General features: G+C 44.7%; 1 protein-coding gene across 7 annotated transcripts in view; it reads left to right on the forward strand.

The window, feature by feature from the left end:
• The first annotated feature begins 556 nt into the window (after positions 1-556).
• SOCS5 (suppressor of cytokine signaling 5) overlaps positions 557-17,495 on the forward strand; it is a 119,606-nt gene continuing 102,667 nt past the window's right edge. For 2 of the 7 annotated variants that reach the window (XM_019485345.2, XM_019485349.2), the window contains exon 1: positions 618-798. The gene's annotated coding sequence lies outside the window, so the exon portion shown is untranslated. Of the gene's footprint in view, positions 799-1,019; positions 1,129-17,495 lie in introns of those variants that run through there. The other 5 variants (XM_006272177.4, XM_019485348.2, XR_009457559.1 and 2 more) reach the window with 4 other exon arrangements.

Here is a 17,495-nt window from a genome sequence, read left to right on the forward strand (position 1 = left end):
TGCGTGGAAGCAACCAGGCTGGGAGCCTGCCTTTCAGCCTGGCAAAGGGTATTTATACCCGAAAGCTTGCAAGGAAGAATTTTCCCAATTATTTGAGTTGGTCTAATAAAAGAGATCGGATTTACCCAAAGAACCTTGTCCGCCTATGTCCTTAGACCAACCCTGCTACAACCCACACCCCTGTATCTCCCTCCTCACAGTCCTTGCAGCACCCTTCATAAGAGCTCAGGGTGCACAGACACCCTGCTGAGGATCAGAGATGGTGCTTGGGGAGTGCCCAGGCAGGGCTGAGGGTGCCTGGCGCAGCCCAGCTAGGCCCCGGCCCGCAGCTGCTTCCCCCTCCCTAGCTCTCCATTCCCCCTTCTCCGGGCTTCTTGCCCGCACCCAAGATGGCTCCGGGCGAGCCCAGCGCCAAGACTGGGCATTCTGCCCACACCCAAGATGGAGGCCAGCTCGGTACAGTTCTAGCGGCGAACGGCGCCGACTCGCCCCTCCTCATAGGCTGAGCCTGGCCCCGCCTCCACCCCTCCACCCTTCCTATTGGCGGCGGGGAGGCCCTGCCGCGCTGCGATTGGCTGCAGAACGGTCGTTGCCGTTTTTCCCTCCGCTCTGGACTGCCCCCTCTCCCCCCGTTTTTTTTTTCTTGAGGGGAGCCGCGGGGGAGGCTAGGGGGGCGCACTCCCCCGCTGTCTCAGCCAGGCAGCGGCGGCGATGCGGGGGCCCCTGGCACAGCCGGGCCGCGGCTGAGCGGCGCGGATCGGTACGTCCCGCACGAGCCCGGGATCCGCCCGGGGGGAGGTACGAGGCCCCAACTGTCCCGGGGCGCCCGGCGGGGGGAGGGGCGGCGGTGCCCACCGGGGCCTGCAGCTCCCCCTGGCCCGGGCTGCCTCGCCCGCCGGCGCGCTTCAATGGGAGACCGCGGCGCTCGGGCCTCGGGGCAGTTTGGGGAGCAGCGCGGGGGTCTGTGAGGGGCTTGGAAACCTCTTCCCGTATTGGGGCGGTGGGGAAAGGGGGATGCGGCAGCCTCAAGGAGGTGGCAGCTGGCAGGCTCCTGGCAACCATGGCAGCGCCTCCCTTACGGGAATCCTGGCCCTGAGGCAGGGGTGCACCAGGGTGGCCCGCAGCCAGGTGAGGTTGGAGGAGGAGTGCTGGGGGATGGCCCTGGGGGAGGGTTGGCAGGATTGTGGTAATTTTTTTCTTATTATTATGATGATTATCATTATGTCTGGCAAAGGGGGGGCTTGATGCTAAAAGTTTGCCCGGGACCGCTAGGTACAGTGCCGCTTCTGAGGAGGGGATGGGATACTAGCCTGGGAAAGGAGCTGCTTGGCTGGCAGGGCCTGGTTCAGGTGAGGTAGGCTGGGCTGGGCTTGGCCTCTGGGCCACTAAAGCAGTCCTGATGCAGGCAGGGCCCCGGGGCGGGGGAGGTTGTGGCGTGGAGAGGGTTTGGGTGACATTGTTTCAAAACAAAGAAATGCAAACGTTTCCTGAGAACTGTGCGTTTTGTTGCTGGGTCTCCTTTTCAGTTGATGTCTAGTAGCCAGAAGATGGATGAAGGTGAAAAGGGAAAAACCTGGGAGCTTTTTCATGGGTTTTGAATGTTATGCAGGAGACCCAAACTGAACTGTCCTCTTATGGGCTGCACAGGTTTTGGACTCTTACAAAAATCTTGGAGCTATTTAAGTCCCCTGGGTGTTTAATCATCATTAATGACATTTGTGTAGTGTTGAGTTTTTTAAAATACCAACTAAAGGAAACGAGACGGTTTTGGGGCACTTTTCTGGTATTCACCCTGTGCTACTCTTCTATAGTTACATGTTGGATAGTAAAATGTTTTACTTGAGTTTTAGTGCATTATAATTTGAAATGTAGTATCGACAGTTGTTTCATTGTAAAAATCCACTAATGTGATCGGACTTCAAGTCAGCATTCATAAATGTGTAGAGAAACAGTTTCAGACTTCCTTTACCTTTTCAGGAAGCTAGCATTAATTCAAACTTTAGTCATCAAAATGGACAGTGGAATACTAAAAATACAGATAGGACCCGATACCAGGTTGAAGTCTGTCCAGGGACTGGAGTCTGCTAGCATGACACTTATTGCAGGATCAGCACCTTAATGTAGCTTAAGGAAAGCATTTTTTTTTTTTTAATCTCTAAAGAAGTTCATAGTATGATGACATGATTCCTGCTTTCCCTTCTTATAGAACTGGATTTATGCCAATGCAAAAACTATGCATCCAGAAACAGTATTTACTCATGCAAAAGAGCCTTCATAGTTCCATTTTTCTCCCTGATGCATAATGTTGTTTGCAAGTAAATTAGAAGGTTGCCAAAATGCCTGATTCTCCTAAGCGTAGGGGTGAACTGTCCTTTCAGAAATCAGTGATTGGTTGGGAAGTTGGTTGGGGCTATGATACTAGGCCCTGTCCATAAAATGTAATTTGTCGTTTTCATTTGGGAGGGACTCCTAAATTTTCTCTTTAATTTAATTCGTAGTATATTTAACAGGGCAACTACAGCAGGGGTGTCAAACTCACCTGGGGCCCTGTGCCCAAAAAATACTGTTGGGGTAGTGGATTATTCTAGTGAGGGCTTTCTACTGTTCAAATGTTCTGCTGCTCAAAGTTTAATGCCAAGCTTTGTTAGCTGTAACATCCAAATTTGGTGAGGTTGCCACAATTGGGAGCAAAGAGAGGCAGCCTCCAGTTTGATATTCAGGTGTTCATAGGTTTTAAAGGAAATTGGAATAGACTTGGACTCTGGGTAATAACATGCATTGTCTGATGTGCTTTCCTATGATTTATGATTGACAGCTAGTGGGTTGCATATCAAGCAGCCTGTAGTTTGTGGATGCCTCTGTGTCAACCCAGGGTAGAATGCAAAGAATAGAACACTGAAACAATCTTGGGGCCCAGCATACTGAATTGCTGAAATTCTCTTCTTGGTATTTTCTGATGTTTTGCATCTGCTTTTAGTTTTAGGAATGTAGTAAAAGTTGCAGCCCCTACACAGCATCTCATGAAGTAAGCTACTGCTTACAGAAGCTTATGCATCTCTGATTTGGTCTATAAGGTGAAAATCTACTCTGCCTTCTGCAGGAATGTTGTAGCAATACAGCCAGCTGGCATACAGGGTAGTGTACAATTGTTTTGTGTGACTTCATACACCCATGAGTATTGAAATGATGACTCTTTCAGTCTTTGGAGAGTTGCATTGTGTTTCACTATAATCGGCCTTCTAATGGCTGCAAACATAGCCAAGAAAGAGAGCTAATGGGGTTAGGAAAAAACTCTTTTCTACATCCAAGTTACTTCATAATTGCAAGTTATGGCATTTTAAAAAAAAATGTCTTCTAAACTCTGATACTTTTCACTCTTGGAGACAGGATACTAAAATAGATGCCTATAGGTGCTTATCAGTATTCATACGGCAATTCCTGTTTTTCTAATGAATGAATAGTACAGTGATGTACTGTTCATCTGCCTGTTGTTCTGATCTTATTCATTCTATTTTAATTTTATTTGAGGTTCCTATTATATATGCTAGTAGGAAGAGTATGCAATTGGGAGATGCCAGCAGTTACCGTGTACTAGTAAGAGGTGTAGCCATAAACTAACTTGGTCTGTTGTGTTGTAATACTGAGTACCTAGAGCCATTGAAACTCATTGAATTAATTTGTACAAATTCATATAGTTTTCATATAACATATTTTACTCTCTAAATGTATTTCTCTTCATTCCATTTTAATTAAACTAGTGAATGATCTAAGTGGGAAAGGAAAATGTCAAGTCTAAAAGGTGATATTTGTAGTTCTTCATTGGAAAGTTTACAGTCACTTGAGTTTATATATCTGAAAAGTAATTTTGGGGAATAAATAAAACCAATTGACATTTGGTTTGACAACTTTATCAAACTACTAACAATTTCTTTCATAAAATAGGATGAATGGTTTCTTTAATTTCTATATAATATCCCAGTTGCTATACAGATGTTTGAGTTGGGTTATTCCCCTTCCTCTGCTCAAGGCCTTGTAGTGCTAGGCAATGGGAGGAAGTACTTAGAATATGTAGAGGGCATACACTTCAAAATAGTCTCAGAATGTGATGAATTAAAATGCAAGGCTCCCGTTATGATGTATGGAATATGGAAAGAAGCCTCACCTAGTACAAGAAACTGAGGTGTAATATGGTGGTAGGTTGCTTGCTGTACATATTGTGTTGTGTTAAGTAATGATATTGGGAACTTAATGGGAGGCCTTCATTATTGAATACTGGCATTTCATGTAGTAAGCTTCTTTAAAAGCCATAAAAGCAAATTGATAGTTTCAAGGATATCTATTTGAATAAAAAGAGCATTTTGACTTTTGCCTTTTTCCAAGGAGTATACTGGCAACTTCTTAAACACTGTCAGTATGGTATTTTAATTTTAAGGTCAGTTAAAATATAATTTTTCTTTTTATACTGAAAAAAAAAATTATATGAAGTTCATAAAATGGCTACTTCAAATAGAATTGCATCTACATTCCCAACCTTCTAATGAGACTTTAAAGTATAAATAACTGAATATTGTCCTAAAATTATATTTTGATATGTGGCTTCAAGTACCAGGCAGCTTGCTTTTAGGTTTTTGAGCTACTTCTAATTTAAAATATTATATTTGAAATTTAGCCTTCTGGAACTTTTATCATTTGTCAGCTTGTGTAAATTAATAATGACAACTCTGAATATTTTTCACCAACTTGTTTAGCTGTTTTCTGAGTTAAATGGAGAAGAAAAAATGTGCACATTCTGGACATAAATTAGACATACTCTGTTAAATTTTTCAACAAAATGAAATTTTAAGAGTAGATTTTAGAGATTAATTCATACATTAACAGGTATTAATGCATACTTCTTCCAAAAAGGCTTAAGTCATTGAATACACAGTTTAGCTTCAGAAAATATGAAATGACTTGCCTAGTTTCACAGTTGAAGGATTATCCAGTTGCTTTTGGGGGGGGGGGTTTGAAGACCAAAATAAGAAAATGTGTAGTATCAATTTGCTGTTTCTGGCTGTTTCTGTTGGAGATTTTGGCTAGAAAGTTGGAGTTGTTTTACATAATCTGTGCTAGTTTGTATGGTGCATATTTCCCTGAAGACCTTCCTATTTTTTTAAAAATAATTCATTTTAAGGATTAAATCCATAGGTTTTATCTGCATTTTGGAATTTATCCACACTTTGTTAAAATAGTTCACATGCAAAGGGTTCTTCTGTACATGGGGTTGTCTCTAAATTCTCAGAGAACAGTAATATTCATTTCAGTGCTTTTATTTAGCCATGATTGCTAAACTGTTCCAACGTAAAGATTGGGATAACAGCAAAACAATTTTTGGGTCTGCCTTTTAAAGACAGCTTTGAAGCTTTTGCTGAGTAAGAATAGGGGGACTTCCCAACTAAGAATGCAAACTATTATGGAGCATCTCATGTCTGTACTGTAGATCAGTATTTCCCAACTGGCGTGCTGTGGCGCACTGATGTGCTGTCAGGCATGTCCAGGTGTGCCACAGCATTTTGGGCTGTAACCACGCCCTCTGCCTGCTGCGGACACAAACAGTATAGTGCCGCTTCTCAGGAGGGGAGGGGATACTAACTTGGGAAATCGCATGTAATTGTATAAGTGGTGAAATATGCATCAGCGCACAGAAAATGGTGGCAGTGCAGTTTTGAACTAAAACATCTTTGAGGTGTTTTAGTTCAAAAGTGCACCGCCTCCATTTTCTCAGTGCTGATGCTCATTTTGCCACTTATGCAACCGCACACACCGCAGCACCAGCAGCTTTTAAAAGGGCCTGGTGCTGTGGCACAAACATGTATACAAATGCCCATGTAGTCTGGGCCTGCCTCTCCTATTTCACCGTGTTTCACCTTACCAGCTGAGGTGCTCAAACTTCATTTGAACTTTTGGGACTTCAAAATAGATAGTTGGTAAAGGATCACCAGTTTGAGAGTTTGCTTGCTTTGCTGATTGGGCAAAATAATATCATGAACTTCAAGGCAGGGTACAAAATGGCTCTGTCCAACCTGTAGGCCATGGGTTACATGTGGCCCACAAGTGGTTAAATTGTGGCCCATGGGTCTAGTTGGTGTGGCTGCCAGAGCTGGTGCATTGATGCATCTCTGGAACCAAGAAGTGAACATTGCCACCATTTGTCCCTCCACCCTTCTTGTCCTCTGCTGAAGTCAGGAACTTTGGTTACTGTTGGAGACTAAAAATCAGTGGTAGGGGGAAAAAAGGGTGGGGAGCGGCAGTAACGTTCACGACAGGGGTTTTGGAGCCTGACTCTGGCAGCTGCATCATCAGGCTGGTGTCATGCTGTCAGAGTTGGGGTGTCTAGTGTGCAGGGCCAAAAGAGTTGGACACCCCTGTGTAAAGTGGACTTAATTACTTGAGAGTTTTATCGAAGAACTTCTTATCCAGTTGGGTGCACAATAGCTTTTGGCTATTGGGTTGTTTTTATGCTTCCTGTTACTGCAAGCAGTAACTTCCTGAAAGTGACACTTTTAATCTGTGTTTTCTGGGACACTACCCAGTATGTACATAACTTAAAAATTCTCAAATATTTTATATTAAATGTGCAAGGTGAATCAGTATATTGGGTGAAATACAAGTTTATTGATTTTATAAATCTCTTATTGCTTACTTAATTTTTCCCCTGGAATAAGCAGCAATATAATGGACAACCTGTCACTTCTCCCACCATTTTGTCTCATTTGCTAAATTTTTACATATATATCAGTTAGAATTTTATTTTAACAATCCAGCAAATTGGTAAGAAAGTATCTAGAGGGATGGAATAAATTTACTTTTGTGGGCTACGGACTTTGGTATTAGTTATGGTAAAATTTTAGATTGGTGTTACTTTGATATGGGGAGGATAAACCAAGCCCTATAGATCCCAGTGTAGATTTGTTTTAAGCACTATTGGATGAATGAACTGTAAGGTGGATAGAAGACTGACTGGATCATCGGGCCCGGAGGGTAGTAGTCATTGGCTTAATGTCTACTAGTTGGCAGTCAGCATCAAGTGAAGTGCCCTAGGGCTTGTTCCTGTGGCCAGTTTTGTTCAGTATCTTCATCATGGACCTGGAAGATGGATTGGAGTGCACCTTCAGCAAATTTTGCAGATGACACCAAGCTGGGGGGGGGGGGGGGGGAGGGGGGGTTAGTAGATACACCGGAAGGTAGGGGTAGGATTTAGAGGAACCTAGACAAATTGGAGGATTGGACCAAAAGAAATCTCATGAGGTTCAACAAGGACAAGTATGAATTCCTGCACTTAGGATGGAACAATTCCATGCACCGGTATGGTCTGGGGACCTACTGGCTAAGCAGCAGCTCTTCAGAAAAAGACCTGGGGCTTACAGTGGACGGTAAGCTGGATATGAGCCCACAGTGTGCCCTTGCTGCAATGAAGGCTAATGGCATACTGGACTGTATCAGTAGAGGCGTTGCCAGCAGATCAAGAGAAATGGTTATTCCCCTTTATTCAGCACTGGTGAGGCCACATCTAGAGTACTGTGCCCAGTTTTGGGCCCCCCACTATAGAAAGGATGTGGACACATTGGAGAGAGTCCAACAGAGGACAATGAAAATGGTTAGGGGGCTGGGGAACATTACTTCTGAGGACAGGCTGTGGTAACTGGGCTTATTTAGTCTGGAAAAGGGAAGACTGAGAGTGGGATTTAATAGCAGCCTTCAACTACCTGGCAGGTAGTTCCAAAGACAATGGAGCTGGACTGTTCTCAGTGGTGACAGATGACAGAACAAGGAACAATGGCCTCAATTTGCACCAAGGGAAGTTTAGGTTGGATATTAGGAAAAACTCTCTCGCTAGGAGGGTAGTAAAGCTCTGGAACAGGTTACTCAGAGAGGTGGTGGAATCTCTTATCTTTGGACCCAGCTAGACAAAGCCGTAGCTGGAATGATTTAGCTGCGGATGGTCCTGCTTTGAACAGGGTTGGACTAGATGACCTCCTGAAGTCCCTTCCAACCCTAATTTTCTATGATTCTGTGATTGAGACTGACCCTGGTAGGCATCTATGTCCAACTCAGATTGAAGGCCCTTGCTAGGTTAAGATCTGTGTCCAGAGAGCTTGACTTCAGGAGGTGATTGCCTGACATGAAGCCAAAAAGTCTGGTCATTCAATAACCCTGGATATTAATTAGAAGTTAGCTGCCACATCTTGCATTCCCATCATGGGTCCCACTAAGATTACAGGATTTGTAATCCCACCACATCCGTAGTTCAGGGCTGTGGTTGGCAATTTTTAATAAGCCACAGACTGGAACAACCTGGTTTAGGTGCGACTCAGGCTAGGTGGCTTCGATGGGGAAGCAGGGTGGGTTTCCCCATACTCACACTGAGACAGATGGCAGCAGCATGGGCACAGCTCCCAGCTGCTTCCACCCCTTTTCCCTCCCCCTGCCCGCCACAAGTCCTGGGCAGCCTGTGGGCACAGTTTCCAGCTGGTGGGGAGTTGTGCCAGGGCTGTGGAGCTGCAAAATGTGTCCATGTTGCCACTGCTTCTTTCCACTCACTCATCCTCCTGCCTGCCTCCCAGTTGCAGCATGGGCACAGCTGGAAGCTGCACTGCCCTGACACAGCTTTGCCCCAGTGTGAATGCAGGCAGAGGAGCTGTTTCAGGGCTATCCAGCCAGTGACCCATGCCACTGCCACATCTCCCTGCTCCTCTCCCTCCCCTCCCAGCTGCTGAATGAGCACAGCTTTCAGCCTGTAAGGAGCTGTGTCAGGGCCATACAGCTTCCAGCTGTGCCTGTGCTGCAGCTGGGAAGGGAAGCAGGGGAGCAGAGAGAAACAATGACCACACAGATGCAGTTTGCAGCTCCGCAGCCCAATGCAACCCACCCCCACTGGTTGGAAGCTGAGCCCACACACAGGGAGTGGGGTAGGGTTAGGAGAAGCATCAGTGGCTTGGGTGCAGGCCAGATTCATAGATGTTAGGGTCGGAAGGGACCTCAATAGATCATCGAGTCCGAACCCCTGCATAGGCAGGAAAGAGTGCTGGGTCTAGATGACCCCAGCTAGATGCATATCCAACCTCCTCTTGAAGACCCCCAGGGTAGGGGAGAGCACCACCTCCCTTGGGAGCCCGTTCCAGACCTTGGCCACTCGAACTGTGAAGAAGTTCTTCCTAATGTCCAGTCTAAATCTGCTCTCTGCTAGCGTGTGGCCATTATTTCTTGTAACCCCTGGGGGCGCCTTGGTGAATAAATACTCACCAGTTCCCTTCTGTGCCCCCGTTACTGACCCCTTCAGTTTTAGGAGAGGAGCTTCTGAAAGATTATATTTATTTTGTAGCTGTATTTTCTGATTTCTGGTGCTATTAAACTGTGAGCAGGGCAGGTGCTTGAGAAATTCCACAGTTGAATATGTAGTTTGTGATAAGAAATAAGGATTGACACTGTTCCTGCACAGCTTTTTAAAAAATTTATTTATATATATTTTTTCATGATGTTACTACTAGCAGCTTATCTGACCACCCCTCTATCTTAAGCCTGACAAACTCTGCAGGGAGAAATAGCATTGCTAATCCTCTGGGTTTGTCAGCAGGGCCTTTACTGCATGTTTTTGCAGAGCTTACACCTCCACACAAGACATCCTTTGTTTTGGGAAGGCAAAATGAAGAAGAAAAAAAACCTCATTCCAGAGTCATGGCTGAATTTTGTCCACATGGGAGAAGGGGCAGTTTTTGCTCTTCAGTGTCACTTGATTTCCCTTTTCTGCTTAGCCAAAAGCTGCTTTCAATTTGGCAGCAGCTGTAACTGTTTGAAACTTGTAGCTTAGTGATTCTCCATAGAGGGACTGTGGCATCCTTAGGTGTCATGAGATCCTCTCAAGGGTTCTGCGGGGTGCTGAACAGTGCTAATGTTGTGAGGGATGCAGATATAAATCACAAGCTAGACCCAGAGTTTTCACGTAGGAATCCATAGCGTTAAACACATTCTGACCCGTTGTGGCCTTTCTGAGCTCTTTGCAATAAAAGAATTGCTCTATTATTTTTCTGTATATTAAAAAAAAAAAAAAAGTGTGAAAACAAAGAGCTGGAATTTTCCAAAGGGGACAAGTCTGTTGAGGGGTGCCTCCAGTCTACAAATATTGAGAACCACTGTTCTAGCTTTTAACTGAGCACCAGACTCTGCCTCTCCTCCATGTGGCCAGCCCTGGCAGCCATTTTTGTACGCTGTGCCTCCATTCTGGTGCAGCAGTCACCTTCTTTGCTTAAAATAAAACCCCTCCCCAAACTTTGGATGGCTAATTTTGGGGGGAATGATGCATGGGGTGTCCAAGTAAATATGGTAGTTTGTTGCCTTGTTTAAAAATAATTTTCAGAGTCATCTCAGAAATTGAAAGGGGTTGAGAGGATTCTTTTGGGCATGATAAAGTGCTGGGGTGCTATTCCAAAGTTCCACTGTTCATAACTGTTTACCAAAATATGGTGCTAAATAGGGATGCACTGATAAAGATTTTCTTGGCCATTACCAATAGCCACTTATTAACCAGGCGTACTGGCTGATACCAATCCGATAACCAGCTTACAGGAATGCAGCGTGGAGAACAGTGCCCTGTAGGTAAGTCTGTGGAGGGGAAGAGGCAAGGTGGGGGGGCAGCACAAGGCCCCTATGGTGAGGGAAGGAGTGGGGCAGAAGCTGGGGCTGGTGGTGCTGCCCAGCCAGGGCAGTGAATGGGACCTGGGACCAGGGTGGGGAGCGGGGCAGCACCACGGGCAGCTTGCCAAGGGGATCAGCGTTCCAGTGGTTAAGAATGGTGGTGGGAGCGCTTGAACTAAAGTTCAGCAATTTTTAATCACAGGGATGCTTTTAACCAGAGCTGAGCAGGGCAAGGGCAGATGTGGGCTGCCTGCTGTGGGCTTGAGGCTCTCCGCCCTGCTGCCTTTGCCTTGTAGAACCTGTGCTGGCCACGCATCCCCTGCGTATCAGGCAGGTACAGCTTGCTGCCCCCACTGCTACTAGGCAGGCAGGGGATACGCAGCCAGTGCAGGGCTCCCGAGGGAAAGGCAGCAGTGTGGACAGTTTTGAATGAATCCACCCCACGCACAAATCTGGGGGGGGGGGGGCGCACGTGGTTCCCCCCCCATGCCTCCCCTGGGGAGGTGCATGCAACAGTGGGGAGTTGTCCCCTCCAACACACACCCCCTAGCTGAGCCACCTGTGGCTCCATCCTGCTCCCCACCCTGACCTTGGGTCCCATTCACTGCCGTAGCTGGGCATCTCCCCCCCAACAGCCCCTGCTCCACTCCCTCACTGTGGGGGCCCCGATCTCCTCCTCTGCCCCCATGCCCCTTCCCTCCTCGATGCCTCTTCCCCTTCACAGCTACTGAGCACACTACCCACCTTCATTCCTGGCTGCATGCACGTGTGCAACTGTGTGCATGCACGTGGCATCCGGGGGACCCCCACCAGAAGGCATATTATATTAATTGGTTAACATTATCAGCCACACCAGCCAAAAAACATTGATAGCCAATAATGTTAATTTTCCTTTTATTGGTGCCTATCTGATATGGCATCAATATATTGGTGTACCTGTAGTGTTAGATATTCCTCCCAGTTTCGAACAGCTAGACTTAGACAGCCTCTCAACAGAGGGTCTAGAGGAGCAAACATCCCTTAGAGGAGCAAACATCCCTTAGAATATTGCTGGCTCCAAACAGATCTCAGGTTTTGTAATGTAGGAGTTTTTTCAGTTTAGTCTGGATTTTCTTCAAGTAACTTGGTTAACAACAAAGTCAATTTCTCCCCCATGCTGTGGACCTTTTTGAATAGAAGAAAAGAATGTACAGCCTTCTAAGAAGTCAGACCTGTAAGTTAGCCTTTTACTTTCCATTACAAGTTTTAAGTGAACATCAGGTAACGCCTGTTGCCAGACCTTCAGTTCTTTCTTTACAGCTAATACTGAAAACTAAAGCTTCCTGAGATTTTACTTGTCTATCTAAACCATTCATTCATTTGCTTGTGGAAAACTTGTTTTAGCAAGACTTTAATGTTAGGCTTGGTTCTAAGGTTCTTAATGTTTTTACTGATTTGCTAAAAAGTGCCATTCTGATTATACAATTTATGGACAAGGTGTCTGCGTTGGGTTGCAAATTTTCTGAAATTTTAGCAAAATTTGGGTCAGATGTTGCATGCTAAAGGATTCAATGGAGGCCGTTTTAGTTTACAGAGAGCACTGAAACAGATTGACCAGAAATGCAGCTCAATTTTATTTATTTATTTTTTAATTTTATGGCAGGATAATTTTAAATTGAAGTAATTTGTAATGTTTACAATCTCCCTAAAGGGGGAGTGATTCTCATTATTTGGTAAGACTGTTAAAACATGTTGATTTGTGACTACTAAATATTGCCTGTACTCTAAGTTTATACTGCTTCCTGCTAGCTAAGAGTACAAACTATATCTAGTCTGCCTATGTCCTTAGACCAGCATGGCTGCAAACTATATCTATGCACTTATTCTATCAATTATGTAACCTAATGTATATTATACATATTTTTTTAATTTTATTTCTGTTAGGTGGTGAATGCATTTACTTGTGACTTGTCAAATTAATTTGGAAAGAAATTAGAATTCCATGCAAATGTACAAAAAGTGCATTTTTAAAATTGTTCTTGGTGAAAAGGCCTTAAGTGTGCCACATATATAGGAGGAAAGGTAAGTGTATCAAAACACTTCTTGCATTTAGGACTCATTCATTAGGCAAAGGAAGGATCATCTGTTGCTGAGGGCCAGAAACAACCTATTCAATCACTGTCAGGATTTTAGAACTAGTTGACTTCATTTTCTTATGCTTTTTTTTTCCTTTTTCTTCCATGCTTTGGAAGAGAAAAGTAAGCATTTATGCTTCTGCCATAATTGGTTTCTCAACTTTGAACTACCTGAATAAACTGAAATGATGAAAATATTTTCTTTGAACCCACAAAAAAAAAATGGTGCTGCTGTCAAAACCTGTGCACTTCAAACTCTGGTTCCAAGTATTCATTCAGACCCCTTCTACACATTACAGATATTGCACATCTAACTGGTTAATTGAACAATTAACTGAGTCCAGCTATATGTGCAGAGCAGCAATCACACCATGGAAAGGTCTAACCAGTTATAGACTCAAAATTGTGTACTATATAGCTTGTTGCTATCCTGCTCTAACTTGTACATGTGCAGCTGGGAGACCTGTCAGTTGACAGGGTTTCCAGCTGTTGGGGTACGGTCAGGGCTGGGAGTCTTACTGCTGAAGGGACTCACAGTCCTGGCAGCTGTGGACTCCGGGTTCAGCAGTACTCCGTGATTGCCAGTCCCGCAGCTGCATTGTTCAAAAACCTATTGTTTTTCAGCAGGCCAATGCATTTTAAGAATAAATTGCATGTTTTTTAGGGTTCAAAATATTCTGTAATTGAATAATCAGTAAATACTAAGGAGGCATCTTTTCATATCGTAAAAAAAGTCTGATAGGCTGCAGGTTGCTTGAGTGTTTATAAGAAGAAGCTTCAGATTATGGCCAGGACAGATTAGCATGCAAATTTAATCTAGGCATTTGTTATTTTTAGGAAGGAAAAAAATTGATTATCCCTTTGAAAGGAATTTGAACCTACTGCTATTGAAAAAAGTCTTGCTTTGGAATTGGGTGGTAATGAGCAGTGGTAAGATTAATGTAAACATTGAAGGGCTTTATTTCTTTGAAAATTACTGGGATCAGATTCTTTATAGTAATGATAAGCTAACCATCAGTCCTCCAATATGAATTTTATTCTTCTCTTACAGAACGTCTGTCTGCGTCGTTCATCTTGTTAACTTCCCAATTTTTATTTTCCTTAAATGGTCCAGGAAATGCATGAGTGGCGCTCGGCCCAGGAATGCATGCAGTAGTGAGGAGCCTCCCCACTCCCCAGATGAGCTGTCCATGGCTCCATCCTGCTCCCCCCACATTCCTGCCCTGGCCCTGGGCCCAATGTACCAGCCCAGCTGGGCAGCGTTCCCAGCTCCAGCCCAGCCCCAACACTACCTCTGCCCCCACTCTCCATGGGTACTTCAGTCTGCCCCCCTCCCCCCCATAGACTTACCTGGAGGGAACCGTGGGAGCTGCTGTCCACGCTGCCTGGCTACCACATGCATGTGTTGCCTCCAGCCCCAAGTAGCCCCTTGTGTGCTAGAATTCTGTCAGCCTGCGAGGAAAACCTGCCATTTTTCCGCTTTTTATTGTTGCAGTCCCAAATGGGGTGTGACCTCAAGGTTGGGAACAGTTGCTTTATGCTCTCACTGGGCCCTTTATCCTAAGCCCACAGTATCAGACCTGGCCTCTGGGCTCCAGCCTCCCTGCCTGTGGGCCCCTGATCCTTTCAGTCCCTGGTTGTGGTCACTTATGGACCTTTGACCCTTCCTGGGCCCTGACCCAGCTCCTGGACCAGCTGGGACCACCCAGATTCCCCAGCCCTGGGGGTATCTGTCTAAAGCTCCTCTTAGGCTACAGGCTCTCTGAGTAGGCCTTGAGCAGGGCTTAAGGCTAAACCACCAGTGTGTCAACCACCAGTTGTCAATTAACTTCACAACAAAATGCCTACGCCCTCTGGCAGACATCCAAACCTTCTAGGGGCTTAAAAAAGGGAGCCCCCGCCTGCACATGCAGGCCTTTCTCTGCCACCGGAAGCTTTCTTTTGCAGTCACTTTTTCAGTTTCACAGTGACTTCAGGAACTCTGTTGCCCAGAGCTCCTTTTTTCCTGGCTGCCAGGGCTATGCTGTCTGACCAGCTGAAGCCCTGGGCTTGTAATATGTCCAATCAGAGCTGACCCTAGAGGTGTGCGCCCCAGGCTGTGCGGGGCGGGGAGCAGCCAGAGTGTGGAGCTGGTAGTGCATGGTGGCCAGCAGGGCCTGTACGGCACTGCCTGCAGGGCCCCCCAAAGTGTAGGGCCCAGGGCAGTCACCCCGATTTGCTCTACTTCCCGCCCCCCCCGGATGGCTCTGGCTTCAATCCTGCCCTCTACTGGTCGGGTCCAGTTATCTCTCTTGCCACCTGCAAGCTGCCTCCAGCTGCTTGCCCTCTTAAAGGAGCAGATGTACCCCGGCATCCTGCTACAGTGGATCTAAGAGAAGTTATTGCAGGGGGGTGAATTTTGACTTAAAAGAATTCCTAGGCTAGCACTTAGAAAATATTAATAGCAGTGGATTTGTGAAAGCTCTTTTATCCTTTAAAGCAAAGAAACTGTTGAATTACTTTGAAGAAATGTAGGTGTTCTAGTATTAGGGTATAACAATATGTGCATTCCTAGAGCAGTTAATTTTTCCTCCCCTCTGAATTTAGAATGCAGAAAGGCTTATTGGATGGACCTTTTTTCTACTTCTAGGTAGAATTTCTTGCTCTGGTACTTTTTCTAGTGTGCAGCTAAAAGTTTTAAGAGGTGCCTTTTCCTCAAGGGAAAACTGTTTTGCTGTTTTTCAGGTCTTGCAGAAAGTTTTCTTGGATGTCCCCTTTATAATTGCATTCCGTTATTTGTAGTTGCACCAGTCCTAAAGGTTGATGTAAATTTAAAAGTTTTGTTGGCACAACTATGTTAGTTATGAGTCTACAAGGGAAGGAGGGGAGGAGTCTCACTCTTAACAGCCGTGACAGCAGAAATCCTAGTATAGATGTAACTGCATGAACAAAAGAATTTTTCCCCACCTTCTGATATTGTTTGTTGAATATAGTAAGCTGAGTTTAAGCTACGCTGGTTAAAAAAAAGTAGTTGCAGATGTGAGGTGAATCTCTAATGGAGCATTTTTCTAGTAAAGGTCTACTAGTATGGCTATACTAGCAAACTTTTAAGCATACAGAGGCCCTAAAAAATGTCCTAATCTCTCTTGATATATACACCTTCAGTTTTGTAGACAGTTTTACAACATTTTCCTACCCATCACTAATTTCTTATTAACCTTTCATACTAAATTTATGGTTTAATGTGGATATGTAGTACAAGATTGGGGTTTCATCTTGCTATGATTATTTTTTTAAAATAAATGTGGCATGGTTTTTTGGAAGCTGTTGACAATTGTTGTCAGACCGAAGGGATACTGTGTATTCCATGATCCATTACGACTAGATTAGTAGTTATCATCTCAAGTGTAAAGCCTCCCATTTTCTAAACTTTGTATGGTTGCAATGTATTGCCACAGGTAGAGCTTTTCAGGGAACTGTCTGTCAGACCCTGGTATCTTGCCTTTGTTCAAAGAAGCAGGAGGACTAGGGCTTTCCTGTTGGTATCGGTCTTCCATTGTGTGTGTTTTTTTTTTGTCTTTTTTTCACAGTGCCATCTTTGAGAGAGGTATTTGAAGAGAGACCTTGGCAGTATACCAGGACCAGCTGTGAACAAAAGGGCTTTTATGCAGGGCCCATTTATACAAAAGTAAATCATGAGGTTTTTTTTGTTTTGAAATGATGGCTTTGCAAAGTTGTGTAGCTTTTAGTTCCCAGCCTGGTGCTCCAGGCCAAAGTAATATTACATTGAATTCATCCTTGCTGCTGTATGACAGGTGAAAACCTTGACTTATCTGCATGGATATTCAGGAGGAAACCAGGTTTTGGAAGTGGGCCTTGGTTGTGCTTTTAAATCTGAACTGCAGGACAAACCATCAACCCTTTTAGATTGCCAGTGTAAAAAGCTCTTTTTGTCCCACTTGTCTAAGGAGCCTTGTTGTACTTGGTATCTTGAACTCCTACCTTCTCTGGTTCTGTCAGCCTTCATTTTTTTGAGGATTCTCAGCTGCACTATTATCTATTACTCTATTTTTTCACATAGGATGCAATAGAGTGGTGCTACCCTAGGTAATGGCAGTGGACCTTTACTTTTGTTTGGACAGAATAGTCTCACTAGCCTTCATTTTTATGACACCTGCTGATTTGTTGTTGCTATCCATGTGGTAGAGTAACTTAACATGTACTGCCATCCTGTGTGTACTCAGTGGACCAGTGGTTTTCAAACTGTCCTGGGGAACCCTGGGGTTTTGTGATGGGCCATCAAGGTTTCTGCAAAGAGATTGGGGTGTAACGGTGGGAGGCACTGTGCTGCCATTGCTGGGCTGAGGCACATGGCTCCATGTTGGCTCACACAGCCAGCAGAACCAGGGCTAGGGATTTCACAGCAAAATTTACATGAAAGGGTTCCATGATTTTAGGAAGTTTGAAAACCACTGCAGTAGACCATCAAAATATGTGGAATCCACATCTACAAGTCCCAAAACATTGGCAATCTCTTCTCTGTCACATTAGAAATAAACCATTTTGCTTTCCCTTTCAGAAGTGTTCACAGTCTGTTGTGTTATCTTTCATACAATCCCAAGAGCTAGGCCCATCTCTAGTCAGCCTGTGCCTTCAGTCAGATTTTTTTCAAACTAGTAATTTTGTACTTTCTGCCTTGCTGCATCTCATGTCTTATGCATCCACAAAATT

This window comes from Alligator mississippiensis, chromosome 1 (genome assembly GCF_030867095.1).
Source record: "Alligator mississippiensis isolate rAllMis1 chromosome 1, rAllMis1, whole genome shotgun sequence".
In the NCBI taxonomy this organism is placed as follows: Eukaryota; Metazoa; Chordata; order Crocodylia; family Alligatoridae; genus Alligator; species Alligator mississippiensis.